This window comes from Mustela nigripes, chromosome 6, assembly GCF_022355385.1.
Source record: "Mustela nigripes isolate SB6536 chromosome 6, MUSNIG.SB6536, whole genome shotgun sequence".
In the NCBI taxonomy this organism is placed as follows: Eukaryota; Metazoa; Chordata; class Mammalia; order Carnivora; family Mustelidae; genus Mustela; species Mustela nigripes.
In genome coordinates, this window is record NC_081562.1 from 98360376 (window position 1) to 98379745 (window position 19370).

General features: G+C 40.4%; 1 long non-coding RNA gene across 4 annotated transcripts in view; it reads right to left on the minus strand.

Moving 5' to 3' along the window:
• Window positions 1–19359, minus strand: part of LOC132019877 (uncharacterized) — an 84666-nt gene extending 65307 nt beyond the window's left edge. For 2 of the 4 annotated variants that reach the window (XR_009404867.1, XR_009404870.1), the window contains exons 1-3: window positions 19271–19359; window positions 11675–11810; window positions 243–407 (exon numbers count right to left, since the gene is read on the minus strand). This is a non-coding gene — a long non-coding RNA (uncharacterized LOC132019877). Of the gene's footprint in view, window positions 1–242; window positions 408–11178; window positions 11445–11550; window positions 11811–19270 lie in introns of those variants that run through there. The other 2 variants (XR_009404868.1, XR_009404869.1) reach the window with 2 other exon arrangements.
• Between the last annotated feature and the right edge of the window lie 11 nt (window positions 19360–19370).

Below are 19370 nucleotides of genomic sequence, written 5' to 3' on the forward strand. Positions count from 1 at the left end.
GAAAGAAAGAAAGAAAGAAAGGTGAGTGCTGGAAAATTAGGATGCTGTCAGATCATACAGACCCTGGTTAAATGGTCCTAAGAGGCTGCGGATGTGGGAAACCCTTAGAGGATTCTGATAAACAACGTATGATCAGAGCAGCAGATTAGGAACAGAATTCTAGGAGAAATTTGTAAGAAAGGGAGAGCCCATATTTGGAAAGATCTTATAATAGTGATCCAGGTGGAAATACGGCGGTCTACCTAAGTTCCAAAATATCCTGATTTTTCTCCTTATTCTGCCAGCCTGCATTCTATTTTCACGAAGGAATAAAAAAAATCCAGGGCTCCTGGCTGGTTCAGTTGGTAGAGCATGTGACTCCTGATCTCAGGGTTGTGAGTTTTTCAGCTCATTGTTGGGTGTGGAGCCTACTTGAAAGAATGAAAGAGGGGGGGTGGGGAGAGAGAGAAAGAGAAAAAAAAATTCATTCCCACAAGGCAATCACATTTCCTCCTTCTTTCCCCAGATGGTCTCATCCAACTATAGTGAATATCAGGATTTGTAAATGTTCTCTGTAAATGGTCAGACAGTAAATATTTTCGGCTTTGCAGGTCATACAGTCATTTTTGTAACTAAACTCCACTGTAGGGAGGAAAGCAGCCACAAACAATACACAATGAATGGGTGTGGCTATATTCCAATAAAACTCTATTTATAGAAACTGGAATTTAAATTTCATATAATTTTCAAGTATCATGAAATATTTTTCTCAACACGTAAAAAAATGTAAAAACCATTCTTAGTTTTCAGACTATAAAAAATTGGCTTCAGAATAGAGAAATGCAAAATAAAACCACAATGAGATACCACTTCTCACCCCCTAGTTGGCTTTATAAAAAGATAATAGCGATTCTTGGCAAAACTGGAACTCTCACACAGTACTGGCGAGAATGTAAAACGTCACAGCAGCCTTGGAAAACAGTCTGAAAAGTTAAACATAGAGTTAGCCTACGATCCAGAAATTCCACTTCTAGGTATATACCCAAGACAAATGAAAACATATATCCACACAAAATATCATACACAAAAGTTCATGGCAGCATTACTCATAACCAAAATGTGGAAACATCCATGCAGTAAATTATTTGATAATAAAAAGAAATGAAGTATTGATGTGCTATAATATGGCTGAATCCTGAAAATATGCCAAGTGAAAGAAACCACATGTTTCATGATTTCATTTACATGAAATGCCAGAATAGGAAGATCTATAAAGAAAAAAATAGGATTAGTGATAATTACAGTTAGAGGGGACAGGGGAAGTGACTGCTTATGGGTATGGGATTTTGGGGGGTATGATGACAATGTTACAAAATTAATTGTGATGATAGCACAACTCAGAAAATGGTTCTTAGTAAGAACTAATGAATTGCACTGTATAAGGAGGAATTGTATGGTATGTGAATGTTATTTCAATAAAGCTGTTAAAGAATAAATATTAACACGCTACAGGCTCCTTGGTCCTGCAGGTGGTAGTTTGCCAGCCTCTGCTGTAGAGACCAGATAAACTGGTTCCTCCCAGGAGCTTACAAGGGAATTCAGCTCTTTGAGCTTGGAAAATTCAATTTAGAAGAGCTGGAAGATAACTGCAGTCAGACAGGCCTTTGTTGCTGGGACTTGCTGGTGAGGGGGTCTAGATGTCTTAGAGATGTGCGATGTAAGCAATAAGAAACTCCCGTCAACCTGGTGGTTTGTAATTAAAGCCAGGAACTCAGCCCACATGCTCAAACACACTCAGACTCACGTTCTTTCCAGTATGGGGTTCTTGCATAAGGGTCATAGAAGACCTTTACTTGGTCCCAGCCAAACTTCCCAGGGAAAAAATCATTTTGTCTATTTCTCTTCTTTTAGAAGAGCTGGTTAGTTAGCTGAAATTCCTCAATCTAAATTTTTCTTCTTAAAAATATTTTTTTTATAGGGTGTCTGGGTGGTTCGGTGGGTTGAGCCTTTGCCTTTGGCTCAGGTCATGATCTCAGGATCCTGGGATCGAGCCCCGCATCGGGCTCTCTGCTCAGAGGGGAGCCTGCTTTCCCCCCTCTCTCTGTCTGCCTCTCTGCCTACTTGTTATCTCTGTGTCTGTGTGTGTCAAATAAATAAATAAGATCTTAAAAAAAAAATTTTTTTTTTAATTGGGAGCCTGGCTGGCTCCCCCAGGCACAGTCGGTGGAGCATGTGACTCTTGATGTTGGGTGCAGAGATTACTTAAAATAAAATCTTTAAAAAAAAGAAAAGATTAAAATAAAATAAAATGAAAAACTGGTGAAAGCTTGACTGGAGGAGCACTCATTTTAGGAATAATGCTTTTAAGAGCCTAGGAAAGTTGTAATCTAGGACTGCACTGGTCAGAATAAAGACTGTCCCAAATTTTGTAAAGGACAATCTTAACCACTTCTTTGTATCTTTTGGCTTAAGTCCTTAGAATCTCCCAAATGAGATATTACAAACCTTCTTCAAGAAGGCTAAAAATGTTAGGAAATAAAGCACATAGCAGGGTTTCTGCTTTCAAGAGGTTAGGTTCTCAAATAACTTCCAGGCTCAATTCTGAGATAATTTGTGCTCCATTTCCTCTCTCTTTATGCCTTGCAGGTGGTGATAGCTAATTAAAAAAAAAAAAAAATGGAAGAGAATCTTTGGTTTTACCATTATATGTCAAGAAGAGGTCATCTGTAGAAAGAAACGTTTAATATTATGCTGAAAGCACAGCCCTGAGACTCTACAAAGATCTTTGTCTCATTCGCAAATGGATGAATGAACAAACTGCCACCTTTTAGTAATGTAGGCAAGAAGGAAGGAAGGAATGGAGGAGTTTAGAATTTAACGATATATATATGTAAGCAAAAAGAAAAGATTTTCTCTGAGGAGCACAAGATATGAATTTTAATGATTTTAATGGTGTCACTAAAAGAACCAAAAAAGGGGCGCCTGGGTGGCTCAGTGGGTTAAGCCTCTGCCTTCGGCTTGGGTTGTGGTCTCAGCGTCCTGGGCTCGAGTCCCACATCAGGCTCTCTGCTCAGTGGGGAGCCTGCTTCCCCCTCTCTCTCTGCCTGCCTCTCTGCCTACTTGTGATCTCTCTCTGTCAAATAAATAAATAAAATCTTAAAAAAAAAATGAAGTCATATTATTATTCTGCTCCCCAAGTTTCATATGGAATTAGTCCAGTTTATCAACAGTGGTGGTCTGAATCTATGTAACGAGAAATGCTTTTTTCTCTGTCTCACAGGGGTTCAAAAGTAATTTTGAGGAAGAAAGAAACACATTTGCAACCAATTATATTTTCAAGTTACACTCTAGTTTCAAGGAACTAGGTCAAATTCCTTAGCAGGTTTGGAAGGATTTAACCTGCTCCTTTCTGGGAACAGTGACTGTTCCACACGAGGTTGGGAGGTTGGTCCTGCTCAGTTTGTCCTGGAGAGGGCGGTAGCATAATCATGTCTCCATGGTTGACCCACCCAAGAGGTCACATTTGGGTTTTAGCCACAGGAAGCTACCGCTGAAGAATTCCAAAGACAAATTCTTGCAGCTGATTTCAGTCTGGAACATGATTAGAATATCAATCTGTAAACTGAAGGTAGGCCCACACTGAAGATCCGCTAAAACTGTAGGAACTCAGATTTTAAAGCCGCAAACATGGACATGCTGGCTATTAAAATAAAGAGGGTGTGCCTACACTTAAATACTTTAAAAAAAAAAAAAAGTGAAATAATGAAATGTTAAGAATAGAAATGGAAGTAACCGAAATGCAGAGCAATTATACAGATGACAATGAAAATGAAATGTAAGAACGCATCAGAGAAAAGGCTATAGTAAAAGGTTATCATTACTTCAAGGGACTGTAATGAGATTTCCCAGGGTGAGTGTGAATTGGGTGTAAGGTGGGGTTAAGGGCTTAAAAAGCTTTCTCAGTTTGAAGCCAGAATGGTGGAATTCCTTGTCCTCCGGATATTCTCCCAGGCCCGATATTAAACACTGCAGGAACCGCTGCTGAAGTTGTGTTTGTACTCAGGAAGCAGCGCTGCATGGAAGTCCTACACAACGCTTTCGGGCCTTGAACGGTGATTCAGTAGTGAGAACACCTAATCACTGTCCTTTCACCCCCTCAACCTGAAAGCCATGCCGGGCCGGCGCAGTCACGAAAACGGCCTAGTTTTGATCCCCCAGACAAAATCAAATTCCTGGCCAGTTGACACTCTTGGAAAGGAAGACAGCAGAAACACCTTTCCTTTAATTCAGCCAATCAGTGCAGATGTCGGAGCGCCGACTAGATTCCTAGCATTGTGCTTGATGCTATTAGGGTCAGACGTGACGGAGGCTAATAGTCAGGAATACATGATCCACGCAGTTAAATAAAGAGCGTACAAGACCATACATGATTAGCTGTTCTCTCTCCCCTTCGTATGGCCTGTGTACTAAGAAGGCACCCTTGTCAAACTGCCTCACTACCATGGTGACAGTTAATAAGAAATGCACAGATCCACATCTGAACTGGTTAGAGTTCTACTAGTTATTATTATTTTTAACTATGTAGTTTCTCCACTTAGATGAATGATTCTTAATGGTGGTCTCCAATTTTGTCTATGGATTCTCTCTGAGTCTTTCTTTCCTTTCTGGTCTATATTCTTTCCTTGAAGAAAACCAAACCAAAAGCACATGGACCCATCTGTGCTGACCCTGCCCAGTTTGGGAGCTGTCCCCCTGCTCTGGATGGATCAGGCTTCAATTCTTCCTGCATTGTTTGCAAGGACCTCAATTGTCCCAGGTTTCTAAGTTCATCCAATCTGCTAATATTAGGAATATTCCCCAAGGTTAAGGAAAAAATCCTTGATCATGGTTCCCATCTTCTCTGCGCCCCACATCATCCTAGCTGTGCCACTGTCCCCTCCTCTCATTTATTCCCCAAGCACCATTATACACACGGGATTGTTTATTACAGACTTTTAATGAAAGCTGAGGAATAACAGAGGAGGTAGTATAATACAGCATAGGACAGGAAATATAAGTACCTGAAAGTTCTTTGGCCATTTTCAATACAAGGAATTTCTGTTTTTTTCTTCTCAGGGCCTGCTTGCTGCCATTTTGCTCAGACTTCCTTCTCCATCGCTTTCCTGAGCTCTTCAGGTCCAATCTCTGAAATTCTATTATTCTGAGCAACATAATTTTCATTGTCAAACCTCCTTCCATATGAATGGACCACACCAAAAGGCCAACCTTTTATATTCTTTCTCAAGCAAAAGCTCCATTTACCCAAGAAGTGAATTTTGTCCTTCCCCTAGAATGTAAAATAATAGCTAAAAAGAACTATTTTAAAAGTCATTTATTGTTTTTCCCTGTTCACATACTTTTTGGCTTAACTTTCCCATTTGATCTATATATATATTTTTTAAAGATTATTTATTTATTTATTTATTTATTTGACAGACAGAGATCACAAGTAGGCACAGAGGCAGGCAGAGAGAGAGAGAGGAGGAGGAAGCAGGCTCTCTGCTAAGCAGAGAGCCCGATGCGGGACTCGATCCCAGGACCCTGGGATCATGACCTGAGCCGAAGGCAGAGACTTTAAACCATGAGCCACTCAGGCGCCCCCCATTTGATCTATATTTAAGGTACTGTTTTTCTTGAGACTATCTGAAGGACAGATGTCAAAGTTTCAGAATTATTTTTGCATTATGCATAAGCCATCCATAGGTTTGGGAGAATTCTAGTTCTTTTTTCTTTCTTTCTTTCTTTTTACTTCATTTTCTAATAAGTAATTCCTCAAAGATTCAGAAAAGCTATGGAATGACTTGTGAGTTTCTGATAGTCCTATAAGAGATAAGATAAAGAATAAAAATGGCCTCCCTGTTGAAAACACCCTGCCATATCTGGCATTATCCACAGACCAGGAATGAGGCACCCAGCACAATTTTCATGAAAGAAATCTTTTTATATTCAGTCACAGGAGGAGATGCTTAGGCAGTGACCAAAACTTTGCTTAAGGATAAGAATCTTATCTCTGACTATAGAAAAGTCCAAAGGTGCTAACTACGGGTATCTCTGAGGTAGCCCCAAGTTATGGCTGAATGGCGTCTCCAAAGGAAGGTAACATACAACAATAAGTTCAGCTTTGTGAAGATAGATAGTTCCCTTTGGACAGATCTCAATTTATATATCTCCATATACACCTCCATGAGGCTGTTATGTTTTATGCTGAGCACTGGACTAGGTACCCTGAAGATGTGAGAAAACAATAAAACAAAATCAAGATCCTATAGGAACTTAACATTCAGAGAGTGAGAAAAGTCTTACTATACATAAGTAAAAATTATGGGATGAAAACCAAAGTAGAATTGATTCAGAGTTTTAGAATTTTAGAACTAGAAGTGCTTTAAAAATCATTCACTGATTTGCAGAAAAAAAAATTGGAGCTCAGAAGGGCTTGTAGTTTGCCTGAAGGCACACAATGAATTAGTGGCAGAGCCCACAGATATTAAGAGGTTTGTCTACCTCACCACATGCAACAACTAGTAAGCATCAATTCGATGCAAGGAAATACAGTGCTTAAGATAACACATGTAAAATGCCTAACACAGAGGTGCCAAGGTGGCTCATTCAGGTGAGTGTGTGACTCTTGATTTCAGCTCAGGTCATGATCTCAGGGTCGTGGGACTGAGCCTTGCATCAAGCTCTGCACTTGGTGGAGTCGGCTTGAGATTCTTTCCCTCTGCCCCTCCCCCCACTAGCACTTGCTCTTTCTCTCTCTCGCTAAAAACAAATAAATAAAAATTTTAAATGCCTACCACAATGTCTGGGACCATCAGCTGTTAAAATAATACTGTTAAAATAATCTTCATCTCATCATCACCATCATCATCATGGCTAAGAGCACAGTTTCTGGTATTAGCCAGATCCTGATGTGAGTCTCAGTTCTGTCACTTGGTGTAAATGTAAATAACCTACTTACCTTACCTAAGCCAGAGTTTCTTAATCTATACAATGGGAATAAAAATAGTGTCTACCTAATAGGACACATACTTCAGTGTATATACTTAAAAACATATGCTGCAACTGTTCAAATAGTATTCATTAACCTATATAAATAATAACCTATATAAGTATCATAACCTATATAAGTATTCATTAACCTATATAAGTATACTGAGTCAATTAAGAATATAGACAGGGGCACCTGGGTGGCTCAGTGAGTTAAAGCCTCTGCCTTTGGCTCAGGTCATGATCTCAGGGTCCTGGGATCGAGCCCCGCATTGGGCTCTCTGCTCAGCAGGGAGCCTGCTTCCTCCTTTCTCTCTGCCTGCCTCTCTGCCTACTTGTGATCTCTCTCTCTGCGTCAAATAAATTTTAAAAAGCTTTAAAAAAAAAAAAAAAGAATACAGACACATAGAGCATTGGTGAATTTTCTCTTTGCTTCGCCTACATGAAAGCCAGAAAGTTAACAAGTACTGAGCTGTCACTGTATACAGATATTAGCACAAAGATGGAATGACAAAAACAGAAGAGATGCTACTTGTAATGTTAGAACACAGAAACTATTACTCTCAACAAGTATATACCAATTACTTACACAATAATGAGTAAGACTGAGTTTGTGCTTTCAAGGAGCTTGCAATCTAGTGGAGGAAGAAAGCAGGCTGTTCCAATATGGAGTGGCATAGATGGAGCAGAGCCAGAGCTTAGAGCTATGGCGGCTCGCAGGACAGCATCCTATCTGGCAATGGTGGAGGTAGGGAAGGGAGTGTCAGAGGTTTCTCAAATAAAAGAAGAAGAAGTTGGCTAAAGATGAGAAGAGTCGGAATGAGCCTGAAGCCACCAACCAGCTGTGGTGGGTGCTCTGAACTGGTTCTCAGCATCCACTCTAATCCTCTAGGTGTGTCTTTGGATCCTGCAGGAGTTCAAGAAGGGAAAAGCACGTTTCCTCCATCTCCCTGCAGTGAGGATTCTGCTTTAGCCAATGAGAAGCACTCGAAAGACGGACCCAAGGCTAGAGCCATGCCCTTTGTTTCTGCTGCAAACTCACCTGTGGACCCATCGGGCTTTCCTGTAGCCATTATTTCAGTGTCCAGGTACTAACTCCCTAGGTGCTGAGAGGTCGTCCCAGGGCCGGCAGGGCTTCCTGACCTTGGATCACAGCTACAGGGGCATGTCTTTGAACTCTACAGCACCAGTGGAGTCCACTGATCACCACCTTTCTGCTTACTGCTGAGGTAGCAGCTCCCACTGGTAGGCCAGAATAGCAATCTTTTCCTGGGAATCATTCCTGGAGGCCCCTAAGGGATCCAACCACCCTATCCAATGATTTCCTCAGCTCCTGATTTCCTGTATTAAATTCCTTTTTGCTTAAAATTGTGTGGTTCCCACTTCTTGCACCTAACATATCAACAAAACACGAAAATGTACAATGGGCCACGAATAATAGAGCTTGCGGGGGTTAGTAAACTTCTGTAGTGGGCCAAGATAGTAAATCTGTTAAGCGTTGTGGGCCACTCGTGATCTTCACCTCCCCTCCCTTCCCCTCCTCCGTGCTAAGTGTATTCACATGCTGTGCACCCACATCCAGACATTCCCATTTTGCAAAACTGAAACTCTATGCTTTTCAAATAATCAGTCCCCAAACTTCTCCCTTTCCCCTCCTCTCCTGGCCCCTGGCAACCACCATTCTATTCTCTGTCCCTATAAATCTGACTACTCTGGATACCTCATGTAAGTGGAATCACACGGGATTTGATTTTTTGTGACTAGCTTGTGTCATCTAACATAATGTCCTCAAAATCCACTCTGTAGCATGTGACAGGATTTCCTTCCTTCCTTCCTTTCTAAGGCTGAATAATATTCCATTGTATGGATATGACACATTTTGTTTATCCATTCCTGTTTATGGATATCTGGGTTGCTCCCACCTCTTGGCTATTGTGAATAGTGCTGTTATAAACATGGGTACATAAATATCTCTTCAAGATCTTGCTTTCAATTCATTTGGATATACACCCAGAAGTGGGATTCCTGGGTCATATGGTAATTCTGATTCTTAACTTTCTGAAGAACCACCACACTGTTTTCCATAGGGGAAGCACTACTTTATATTCCTACCAGCAATGCAAAAGGATTCTAGTTTCTCCACATCCTTTACAACACTTGTTATTTTCTAGCTTTTTGTTTGGAGCTATCCTAATAAGTACAAGGTGACATTTCACTGTGGTTCTGATCGGTGACACTGAACATTGTTTCATACGCTCGTTGCCCATTTGTATATGTTCATTGCCCATTGTGAAATTGGGATATATGTGGTGCCTGGCTGGCTCAGTTGGTAGAATGTATCATTCTTGATCTCAAGGTCATGATCTCAAGCCCCATGCTGGGTGTGGAGCCTACCTAAAACTAAAAAAAGGAAAAAATAAAATCGGGATGTATGTTTTTTGTTGCTGTGTCGTAAGACTTCTTTATATAATGTGGATATTACAACGTTATTCGATATATGATATCCTTGGGTTGTTTTTTCACTCTGCTGCTTAAGCAAGTTCAGTTTTAGTCTATGCTCATGAATGGCAGTGTAGTCTGGAACAGCTTGCAAGTAGTCTGGCCAGACGTGGAGCTCTCTTTCATCCTAAGCACACTAATAAGAATGAGCCAGGACATCTTTAACTTGGGACACTTCAGGTCTTAGGTACTCTGATTCACTATGATACCAAAAAATCATCCCCGTGCCTTTACTTTGAACCAGAACCAGCCAACTTGAGGTTTCTGGGCTGCAGAATTAGAAACAGCATCAAGACTGCATGAGTAAGTGGGAGTCATGGAAATAGATTCACCCGATTCAGGCTTTGCATTGTCTAGTGCCTGCCACTAGAAAACAGAAATCAAACACAATTTCAGTATCTATTTTGCAATCAACACTGCTCTTTTCCACTTCAAACGGTAGTTCAGTTCAGCTTCTTTGAATCTCCATGTTTATTCTGAGAGGATAAAATATCCCAACTCTAGAGATACTAATGATTTCCAGTCAAATGTATGGAGAGTTAGTTAATTCATGACTTAGTCTAAAATGCACATAATACTTGCTCCGAAAACCCTTGCTGATTCTGTATTAGTGGATGAAAACACCATGGCTCAGTGTATTTGCTAAAATATCCTATTTGAAGAGGTAACTTTCTGATGTATAGAAGGTCTATTTCCTCTCCCAAATATTACTGTCTTTTGAAAAAATTTAGGAAGCCTATGTATGCTATTTTTCTGGTCTTCACAAAAAGAAAGTGGGCAAGTTAAGGACAGAGCTGCATCTGGCCAAGGAGAAGAAATGTTATAAATGCAGGATCCTAATTCTCTTCCTGATTTTTATGTTAAGTTGTTGCTATTCAAGTATTTACCCACAATGTTCATCACTGCATTACTTCTAATCATGAATGTCAGGAACAGTGATGTTTATAAATGATTTCAGCTGTAAGTAACAGGAAATCCAAACACAAGTACATTAAAAAAAAAAAAGGTTCTTTCTCATCATTGCAAGAAATCCAAAGATAGGTCATTGCCGGCACTGGTTTAAACATTCTGTTTTCTCAAGGTCAAAAGCCTTGAATTTTCTTGACTTTTCCCTCATGGATGAAAGTTGGCTACTACAGCTCTAGACATCTCACTGCTCACAAAGCAGAAAGAACAGACAAGAAATGGTACCAGTCTGGGCTATCCCATTTTATCTGGAAGGCAATATATGTACGCCTCCCTTTCCTGGAACTTCCCCCTCAACCTCAGTAATCTACACCTTACTTCCTGATGATTAGAATTGATACTAGCCCTAGTTGTAAGAAAGATGAGGAAAACAAACTATATGGGAGTATTTGGTTTTCCTATCCTACAGGCAGGTGAGTAGGAGGAAAACTGGGAATGGGTGTTGGCCTGCTGAGATCAGGGTCTGCCACAGTAAAAACCAGGAAACACCAAAATATCTGAGAATACAAGATGAACTGACTATGATGTACCAAATGAATTCTAGGTGGCTGTTAAAAATTGTGGTACAGGGGTACCTGGATGGCCCATTTGGAAGAGCCTGTGACTCTTGATCTTGAGGTTGTGAGTTTGAGCCCCACTTTGTATAGAGATTAAATAAATAAAACTTAAGAAAAATTGTAGTACAGAAAAATACTTAGGTGTGTGCAAAATTAGTCATAAAATCTTATGAACCAGAAAATTAACATATAAAACAATAAATAAGAAAACATCAAATTTGTTGGGGTAAAATTTACAGTTATTAAAAACTTAAACAGAGGGTGCCTGGGTGACTCAGTTGGTTAAGCAGCTGTCTCGGCTCGGGTCATGGTTCCAGGATCCTGGGATCGAGCCCCACATCCAGCTTCCCGCACAGCAGAGAGCCTGCTTCTCTCTCCGTCTGCCTGCTGCTCTGCTTACTTGTGATCTCTATCTCTCTGTCAAATAAATAAATAAAATCTAAAAAAACCCAACAAAATTAAACAGAGATCTTCAAAAAAACAACAAAACAAAAAACAAAACAAAACAAAAACTAGAACTCACCTTCTGAAAATAATGACTGAGGCCGGGATTTGCACATAGGTGGTTTACTCAAGACCACTCTCAGGAGCAGGGCCTGTGAGGGAAGCAGGACTGGGCAGGGGAAGGTGAACTGCAGGGCACTTACCACAGCGGCTTTAACTGGTCCCATGGGAAATTCCAAGGCTGATTGTGCCAGATTGTTACAGTTCAGGGCCTGTGCCATGCACCTCCACAACTGACCAGTCATTGGATTTCAGCTGCCCCAAGGGAGTGAACATGACCTAGGATGAGGCAGTTTCCTTCACAGAAGGCAGTTTTGGGAGAAATGCAAGTGTGAGTCGTCAGCAGCCAAGACTCCTGGCCGCTGTATCTTGGGATCTGGGCAGCTCACTACAGCATCCACTAGAAATGTCAACAACGATTATCTCTGGGTTTGGGGATTAAGGTTGGTTTTCTCTTTCTCTTTTTTATGTTTTCTAAATTTCCCACAACAAACATAGTATTGTCCTAAGGATTAAATGAATTAATTCAAATGAAGCACTTAGCACAATTTCTGGAATACATTAAGTACTGAAATTTAGTTATAATTATTTTTTATGTAGAAATATATGCACATAAAACATTATAAAGAAAAAGCATACATGTGAATATTGTCAAGAAGAAAGTATGAAATAGGATTAAAATAATTATAGACCTTGCCATTCGTTCTGGCTTATTTTGTTTCATCCATGAAATTCTTTCTTATGCTATTGCTTCTTTCTAGCACTGTCCCTCTGAACTTTTTTTTTTAAGATTTTATTTATTTAAGATTTTATTTATTTATTTGACAGACAGAAAGAGATCACAAGTAGGCAGAGAGGCAGGCAGAGAGCCCGATGCGGGGCTCGATCCCAGGACCCTGAGATCATGACCTGAGCCAAAGGCAGAGGCTTAACCCACTGAGCCACCCAGGCACCCCACCCACTGAACTTTTTATAATGCTGGAAATTCAGGTACAGTGCCATCCAGGATAGTAGCCACTAGCCATGGGTGGCTACTGAGCATTTGAAATGTGCCTAATGCAAATGAAGAACTGAATTCCAAATTTTATTTACTTTCAACTCATTTCAATGTAAATAGCCACATATTGCTAGTGGCTACTAAATATTGGACAATGCAGCTCCGTACCAATATTAGCCAAAAGAACAGATCCGAAATATTCTTTCTCTCTTTAAGCTTGGATTCGTTTCTTAACCCATCACCCTAATACATATATTATATATACATATATATGTATAAATAATTATATATGTATAAATGTATTATCCATATACATATATACATTTATACACATATATACATACACATTATATATTTATACATATCATACACATATATATATATGTGTAATCTCCTAATCTTTATTTCAAAGTCATGTTATATTAATATGTGCAGAAAAACAAAATGGGAAGTTAATTAATTGTAACAAAAAGTGGCATGTGTTTTTTGTGTGTGTGTGTGTGTGGGAGATGGTTTGCTTTTTTTTTTTAAGAATTTATTTATTTTTTTGACAGAGAGAAATCACAAGTAGGCAGAGAGGCAGGCAGAGAGAGGAGGGAAGCAGGCTCCCCACTGAGCAGAGAGCCGGATGTGGGGCTCAATCCCAGGACCCTGAGATCATGACCTGAGTCGAAGGCAGAGGCTTTAACCCACTGAGCCACCCAGGTGCCCCATAGACTTTTTTTTTTTTTTAAAGTAATCTCTCCACCCAACATGGGGCTCAAATTCACAACCCTGAGATCAAGAATAGCATACTCTTCCAAATGAGACAGCCAGGGGTCCCTGGTCAGACTAGTTTTTATTTTTTTTTTTTTTACATACAACAAGGAAGGTAATTTAGCTGAAAGTTAGGTGCTGAAGAGCTATATAATGTATCACTACTTGTCTGGTATTTTTTAGTAAATAATCTGAAAAGAAAATGAAGGAGGTTGTCCCATATCAGATATCTTGTTCCTCTTGGTAAGCCGAAAAAGACTTCTCCCTGAAATCGTAACTTTCAACCATTCTGTCAACACAGGAAGGAAGATAGCTACAGAAAAAATTTGAAAATGCCTGAATAACAACGTGGACATCTCTGACCTCTGAGGTGGGAGGCATTCATATGGGGGATAAGTCACTCACAGCATCCATGCTCAAGGCAGGAAAGAGACCCAGATCTTGGTTTGCATCCCAGCCCTGTCAGTTACTGCGTGTATTTTGGACACATTGCTTAATTACTACACAAAGGGTGATAACCACACCTCTGAAGGTTTGTTGGAAGATCACTGAAATGTGCAGCACCTGGCACACAGTAACTGTTAAATCAATGAGCTTTATTATTATGTCAATATTATGTCAAGAAAATAGAACAGCAAAAGGGAAATGAGCCCAAATAATATAAAATCTGTGCAATAATTAACTGGCATAATCATTAAGTTGTAAAATTATTGCTGGTGTATGTTACTGTATGTGTCTATCGACCACACATAAAATTTAGTTCACTCTTTATCAGATAAATGACAAGAACAGATGCTTGAATAAAGGAATGAATCATTACCTTGTCCTCTTGCTAATGTTCTTTTGCCCCCAAAATGCATTGTTACCACTAAAATGGTTTTGTCACTGGTACTGTCACTAGGGAAATTTTCAAAGAAGTTGTAAAGAGCAGTATCAAATCAATAGTCTTGAACAGAATTGTTTTTCTAGACTTAAGAAACTAAAACTAAGATACAACTTTTTTTTAAAGATTTTATTTTTTTAAAAACTTTTTACTTAGGGGCGCCTGGGTGGCTCAGTGGGTTAAAGCCTCTGCCTTCGGCTCAGATCACGGTCCCAGGGTCCTGGGATCGAGCCCCGCATCGGGCTCTCTGCTTGGCGGGAAGCCTGCTTCCTCCTCTCTCTGACTGCCTCTCTGCCTACTTGTAACCTCTGTCTGTCAAATAAATAAATTTTTTAAAAATCTTTAAAAAAAATTACCTATTTATTTAAGAAGGAGAGAAAGGGCGAGCAGTCACAAGCAAGAGAGCACAAGGGACAGGGAAAGGCAGAGGGAGAGGAGAAGGGAGAGGGAGAGGAAGAAGCAGATTCCCCACTGAGCAGGGAGCATGATGCAGGGATCCATCCCAGGGCTAGGGGGTCATGGCTTGAGCTGAGGGCAGACACTTAACTGACTGAGCCACCCAGGCAATCCTTAAGATTTTATTTTTTAAGCAATCACTACATCCAATGAGGGACTCAAACTTACAACCCTGAGATCAAGAGTCACACGCTTTTCCAAATGAGCCAGACAGAGGCCCCAAGAAACAACTTCTTGAGCAGTATTATAAAGGAACACATATGGGCTTCCATCCTTAGACACTTTTAAGCAGACAATGCTCCAGCCGGAAAAGTCATCCTCATCTGTGGTAGCCAGCCCCCAGGATAGCCTCTACTGACCCTTCCTCCCCAGCACATGCCCTTCATTACTCTCCTGCCCAAATTCAATCCAGGCTGGCCCTGAACATGGCTGACGTGATGTTTGAGTTCCAAGGTTGTGTTATAAAAGGCACTTCAGCTTGTGCTTCGGTTTTTCAGATTGATCACTTGCTCTAGAAGAAGCCAGTTGCCATGCTGTGGGAACACTCAAGCTGTCTGTGGGAAAGCCCATGTGGCCAACAGTCTAAGCCAACTTGCCAGACATGCGAGAGAACTGCCTTGGAAGTGGATTCTCCACTCCAGATTAAGTCTTCAGACAACCACAGCCCTCGCCTACACCTGACTGCAATCTTATGAGACTGAAACAGAAATGCCCGGTTGAAACCCACCTGAATTCCTGACTCCAAAATTGACTGAGAAATAATACATGACTTCCATCGTTTGAAGCCACTAAGTTGGTTTTTTTGTTTGTTTGTTTTTGTTTTTTTGGTTTTTTTAAATATTCTCCAAGCCCAATGTGGGGCTCAAACTCATGCAGCAGGCTCTACTGACTGAGCCAGTCAGGCTCCCCAAATACTTTTTTTTTTTTTAAGATCTTATTTATTTGAGAGAGACAGAGCATGAGCAGAGGGAGGGGGGAAAAGAAGGAAAGACTCCCCTCTGAGTGCAGAGCCAGATGTGGGCTCAATTCTAGGACCCTGAGATCATGACATGAGCTGAAGGCACACTCTTAGCTAACTGAGCCACCCAAATACTTTTTTTTTTTTAAAGTAAACTCTACCCCAATGTGGGGTTTGAACTCATCACCCCAAGATCAAAAATCACAAGCTCTACCGATTAAACCCACCTAGCCCCCTTGGTGTGTACTTCTGGGGTTATTTGATATGCAGCAAAAGATAGCTAACATATCATCAATAACAGCTGTTTTTTTTACTACTGTACAAAGTATCCTGCTTATAGGCTGAACCACATGATCATTCCAGATAACTTCTTTATAGCTTTAATTTTTAACAGGTTGACATGTCATTAACTCTATGTCTTTTCCTATAAAATTCTTTTTTTTTAAAGATTTTATTTATTTGAGAGAGAGAGAGAGCACAAGTAGGCAGAGACAGGCAGAGAGAGAAGGGGAAGCAGGCTCCCCACTGAGCAGAGAGCACAATGCAGGGCTAGATTCCAGGACCCTGAGATCATGACCTGAGCTGAAGGCAGAGGCTTTAACCCACTGAGCTACCCAGGACCCCTTCCTATAAAATTCTTTAAAAAAAATTTGGGGGGGGGCACCTGGGTGTCAGGTTCTCCCTGTTTGGCTCAGGTCATGATCTCAGGGCTCTGGGATTGAGACCCACCTTGGACTCTGTTCAGCAGGGACTCTACTTCTCCCTCTCACTCCCACTGTGCTCCCCTCCCCCTCTCTCAAAGAAAATCTTAAAAAAAATTTTTAAACAAGATTTTATTCCTTTAGAGAGAGAGCGTGTGGTGGGAGGAGGGAGGGAGAGAGAGTTTCAAGCTGACTTTGCAGTGAGCACAGGGTCCCTTACAGGGTTCAGATCCCATTATCCTGAGATCATAACCTGAGCCAAAACCAAGAGTTGGACGCTTAAATGACTGTGCCTCCCGGGTGCTTCAGCTTTTATTTATTTATACTGGAGAGAGAGTAAGAGGTATGCATATGAGCAGAGGGAAGGACAGGTGGATGGAGAGGAGCTTTTCCTATAAAATTCTTTTTTAATTTTTTTAAGATATTTATTTATTTATTTGACAGAGAGAGAGATCACAAGTAGGCAGAGAGAGAGGAGGAAGCAGGCTCCCTGCCAAGCAGAGAGCCTAATGAGGAACTCGGTCCCAGCACCCTGAGATCATGACCTGAGCCAAAGGCAGAGGCTTAACCCACTGAGCCACCCAGGCGTCCTCCTATAAAATTCTTACGTGACGGGGCGCCTGGATGGCTCAATGGGTTAAGCCTCTGCTTTTGGTTTGGGTCATGATCTCAGGGTCCTCGGATCAAGCCCTGCATCGGGCTCTCTGCTCAGCGGGGAGCCTGCTTCCGCCTCTCCCTCTCTGCCTGCCTCTCTGCCTACTTGTCATCTCTGTCAAATAAATAAATAAAATCTTTGAAAAACAAATCTTATGTGACAAGGACAATTAGCCAATCAAATATTTAATGAACATCCACTAAGTTATTATTCTAGGCACTGTACTGATTAAAAGGTATGATAATGTTATTAATAAAAACAATAGTAAAAATAATGACAGACATGAAAACTAAACATGTATTGTCTTAGTGTTCTAGACACTGTACATATATATATATATACTCTCACTTAACTTAAATGTATATTGCCAAATGTTTTGCAATTTTTTATGCAATGTTTTTATGACCAGAAAGGTCATACTAAGTTACACTCCATCTGCAATGTTTAAGAACAAACTCACTGCAGATGTTTATCTACCAGCACTTAAAATTTTTCAAAAAAACCTGATAGGTGAAAAATAGAAGTTTAATCTACATTTCTAGGATTACCAGGTCTTAAAATGTTAAGCACCTTAAAGTTCTGTCTGACATATGTTACGATGTTGGCATTGTGTTTTCTTGACATTTTTATAGTCAAGTCAACCTCTTCCTTTGTACTTTCTTCCAACCCTTTCATAACTAAAAGGCTCTTTCCTATCCCTGGATCAATTAAATTTTCACTTGCATTTGTTTCCTAGTTTATGGTTTTATTTTTTACACATGTAGTTGTATTTTGTGGCAGGACATAGGAATTTTTCCCCCCATAATCGCTTCTCCTTCACTATTAAGTTTTTCTTTGCCCACTGATTTCTGATGCCACCTTTATTATCTTAGTAATTCTTATATTACTTGGGTATGGTTGTGAGCTTTATAATCCTTTCTCATTGTCTGTTGGTTTCAATATTATTAGTACTATGCTTTTTTAAAAAAAAAAAAAGATTATTTATTTATGAGAGACAGCGGGGAGAGAGGCAGAGACAGAGAGAGAGAGAATCCAGTAGACTCCCTGCTGAGCACAGAGCCCACTAAGTGGCTTGTCTCACAACCCTGAGATCATGACGTGAGCCAATATCAAGTATGGTTTAACTGAGTCACCCAGGGGCCCCCATACTACATTTTTTTTTTATTACTAACTTCTACTCATTCATTAAAAACCATCACATTCTCCTTCTTGGAAGCCTCCCTGATTCTTCCAAAAAGATATGAATGCTGCTTCCTTTTTCACCTTCATAACATAAAATTTTCTCTTGTATCACAGTTAACAGGGTTGATTTTATCCAATTATATTTTTTATTTTATCCAATTATATTTTTGAGAAAATTATATATTTTTATCCAATTATATTTTATTTTTGTATGCATTATATTTATACAGTCATTAAAATTTGATTACTGGATTTGCATTAAAAGGTAGTGATGGCAAAACAGGTCTAGCTTGGCAAAAAAACTGAAAACACACAGTTCCTTCATTTCAACAAACATCACTGTGCTACCCCTTCTCAAAAGATTATAAAGGTAAGTGAACCCTAGATTCTGCCTTAGGGAGTTCACCATTAGGGCAAAGAGACATGCGAATATCCAGGATTAAATAGTGTGTCTAGTGTAAAATAATCACACACAAAAAAGGAGAAAAGAAGAAACTGAGCAGGTAGTGGGCAGAGTTTCATTATAGTAGACACAACTATGAGCTGGCTTTATGGTGCTCCTTAAATGTCAAAGGAATTTGTAATTGATTTGAACGACAGTGCATCAGTTTAGAACCTTTAACAGAATTTACATTAATTTAACATTCTTCGGTGCTCGCTTCGGCAGCACATATACTAAAATTTATCCTTCTCTGTAGAACTTTTTAAGGAACCCTAACGTAGTTTGTGTAGCATGGCCAAGCTGAAGAGTTCTGCTTGGAAGCGGTTTCCTTAGCGCGAACGTGAGATGCTTTGCACAGGATACAGGTGGAATAAATGCAAAGTGTGTGACTGCGTGAAAATCAGACATGGGGATAAGATATAAACCTTTACCAGTATCAGGTACTATAATCCACTCACCTGCGTTAGTTTAAAAGCTGGTGATTCCTTGATTAAAAGCTGAGATTAAAAGCCTTGATTAAAAGCTGAGAACTGATTCCTTGTGAAAGGACACAGTTCCAGCCACTAGCTTCAACGCTCAGCGCCCTGGAGGCCCAAGGCAGGCTTAATGCAAGCCCACTCCAGATGACAGAGCAAGAACTACTGACGTCATGTAAGCGTGACGTCACCAGCACTGACGCTGTCTCACAGGGAGGGGCCTCTCAGCTCACCTCAGAACGCAGTCAGGTCCGAGGAGCAGCGAGTTGACTGTCTTGCGTTCTGCCCCAAAGGTCCGAATGGTCAGCGCTGCGCGAACCGAAGAGCCGAAGC